Source organism: Nanorana parkeri, unplaced genomic scaffold, assembly GCF_000935625.1.
Source record: "Nanorana parkeri isolate BGI_ZX_2015 unplaced genomic scaffold, ASM93562v1 scaffold2859, whole genome shotgun sequence".
NCBI lineage: Eukaryota > Metazoa > Chordata > Amphibia > Anura > Dicroglossidae > Nanorana > Nanorana parkeri.
Window position 1 is genome coordinate 21057 of NW_017309127.1, and position 3483 is coordinate 24539.

Consider the following 3483-nt stretch of genomic DNA (forward strand, 5'->3'; position numbering starts at 1 on the left):
TAGGATCCCCAGTGATTGGCGGAGGGCTACGGTAGTCCCAATATTCAAAAAGGGGGCAAGGTGCCAACCTGGGAACTATAGGCCGGTCAGTCTAACATCGGTAGTTTGTAAAATGCTAGAGGGCATAATAAAGGATTATCTGGTAGAATTTGTTCAGGAAAACGGGATAGTTAATGACAATCAGCACGGGTTCAGGAAAGACCGTTCCTGCCTAACTAACTTGCTAACTTTTTATGAGGGGGTAAGTAGAGATATGGACGGAGGTAAGCCGGTGGATGTGGTATATCTGGATTTCTCAAAGGCTTTTGATACGGTACCACACAAACGCTTGCTACACAAGCTGAGGGCTATGGGCATAGATGAGGTGGTGTGTACGTGGATAGAGAACTGGCTACGGGAACGTGTCCAGAGGGTATCTGTAAATGGCACCTTTTCAGACTGGGCTAGTGTAATGAGCGGTGTGCCTCAGGGTTCTGTGCTGGGTCCCATATTGTTCAACTTATTTATTAATGACATCGGGGAGGGGTAATGACATCGGGGGAGGGGTAATGACATCGGGGAGGGTGTTAACAGCGATATTTCCGTGTTTGCGGATGACACCAAAATAGGGAGGGTAATAGACACGGACTTAGACACTATAACATTGCAGGAGGACCTGGATAAAATAGGGGGAGGGGCATTAATGTGGCAGATGAGGTTTAATGTCGATAAATGCAAAGTAATGCACTTTGGACATAAAAATAAACAAATGGGTTATACAATTATGGGGGTGCCGCTGGGGAAGTCAGAAATAGAGAAATATTTGGGGGTCATTGTAGACCACAAACTGAATGGTAGCTTGCAGTGCCAAGCTGCGGTAAACAAAGCTAGCAGGGTCTTGTCCTGTATTAAGAAGGGATGTATTGCAGGGACAAGTAATTGTGCCACTTTATAGATCGCTGGTTCGGCCTCATCTGGAGTACGCGGTCCAGTTTTGGTCGCCGATACTGAGAAGGGATGTCCTTGAACTGGAGAGAGTCCAGCGGAGGGCAACCAAACTAATTATCGGAATAGAGAACCAGAGCTATGAGACGAGGGGGGGGGGCTGGAGGACCAGAGCTATAAGACAAGGGGGAGGGGCTGGAGGACCAGAGCTATGAGACAAGGGGCAGGGGATGGAGGACCAGAGCTATGAGACAAGGAGGAGGGGGAGGGGATGGAGGACCAGAGCTATGAGACAAGGAGGAGGGGGAGGGGATGGAGGACCAGAACTATGAGACGAGGCTTCTGACCTTAAACATGTTTACGCTCGAATTAAGGAGAATAAGGGGGGATATGATTTTCATGTACAAGATGTTCAATGGTGACAGCAACATTGGCAACGAACTGTTTGAGATTAACTCCATTACAAAGACTAGAGGCCACCACCTAAAGTTGGTGGAGAAAAAATTCCAGCACAATGGGCGAAGAGGGTTCTTTACAGTAAGGGCGGTTAAGGTCTGGAACTCACTGCCACGGGCCGTCATCTCAGCCAAGAGTGTAGATTTGTTCAAGAGACGTTTCGACAATTTCTTGAGGGACCGTAATATCCGGGGGTACCAGTATCCATAAGAATGAGATGATGCGCGGACCTATATGGGTTGGACTTGATGGACTTATGTCTTTATTCAACCCCAAATACTATGTAACTATGTAACTACTTACATGTTGCAGAAAGACGACACGGAGTCAACCTGCGTCATATGCAGAATAACAGAGAGTTTCCGTAGCAGTAATCACATGACATGGAGCATATACAATGGGATCTGATCAGCATGGAAACACTGCTCCGTACTTTGATACATGTTACATAAAGTCCAAACGAGTTCTGTAGAGTCCTCAGAAGGAGAAATACTCAGTCGCATATGTAAAACTGATTGTCTAAGCGAGGAGATTTGTCACCATAGCAGAAGTATCTGCGATCAGAAGAGACATTGTAGGCCTGCCTGGTCTGCCGAGGTAGCCATTGACCAGAAACACTGGTGAACCTGGCAAGACAGTGCAGCTACTATAAATATACCGTGTTTCCCCGAAAATAAGACACTGTCTTATATTCTTTTAGCCCCCAAAAACCACACTAGGTCTTATTTTCAGGGATGTGTTATTTTTTTTTTTTTTTAAAGTGCACCAAAATGTACAACAATCTAAAGTTATCTGGTATCACTCCGCCTGTCACAGTAACCGGCGCTATAGAGGAAGTATCGGCTAATGCGGCTCTGCTCCCTCCGCCGCCGCAGCCTTGCTATTTACAGCGCCGGCTTCCTTTGCCACCAGGGACAGTGGTACCAGCGGTGCAGCGGTGGGGACATCAGACAGTGGACAGCGCGGTAAAGTACGGTACCATTTACCGGTACACATTACATTAAGCAGCGCCTTCAGGGGGACAGCAGTTGGTGAAGTCTGGTACTGGAGTGCTCGCTGTCACTGCGCTGGCCGGAGGGAGTCCCCCGTCATCCCCTTAATACAACATGTCCTTGCAGGCTGATACCATCTCTCCTGCTCTTCAAGTTCCCCCTCACATGCTACCGCCAAACTAGGTCTTATTTTCGGGGTAGGTCTTATATTACAGGAATCTTGAAAAATAGTGCTAGGTCTTACTTTCGGGGTAGGTCTTATTTTCGGGGAAACAGGGTATATATAAAAATGTTAGTGCTACCGTGCAGATTCCATGTCTTAACCTAGAATTAAATAAATGAAGGTCAGGAAAGGTCCAGGTATCTTAACAAGAGGTAACTGCATAAAAAATACCCACTACCAGTATAGAGCTAATGTCATTAAGCCCTGGTTCACACCTAGGCGGCACCGTTTTTGTGTGTTTGTACATGCGTTAGCAGCATGCAGTTATTTTATTTATTACAGGTATTTATAGCGCCGACAATTTACGCAGCGCTTTTACATAGTTGTACATTCAGATCAGTCCCCGCCCTCAAGGAGCTTACAATCTAAGGTCCCTATCTCACAAGCATACATACAGGGCCAATTTAGACGGGAGCCAATTTACCTGTTTAGAGTGCGGGAGGAAACCCACGCAAGCACAGGGAGAACATGCAAACTCCTTGCAGATGGTGACCTGGCCAGGATTTGAATCAGGGACCCCCAGTGCTGCAAGGCAGAAGCGCTAACCACTGCGCGTTTATGCGCATTTTAACGCGCATACATGAAGGCGCGCCTTTTGATTGGCAGCTCATAAACCATTGTGGGCTATTCAGCACAAGGGCCTGACTGGGTCCAGAATGATGGGATGGATCAGGGAGGTTCTCATATCACACTGTCTGGCCCAATCCAAAGTCATGGAGATAAAGCGAGGAGAGACTGACGACGTAACCCGACAATTGTTACAACCTCTGACCGTCTGTATACCGGACAGGAGGACAAACCGTGACATCACAGCACCGGCTACAACAAAGGAAAATCCATAGGGTAACAGCATGGAAGGGAAGCACTGGAGACATGAGGGTAAAGGGA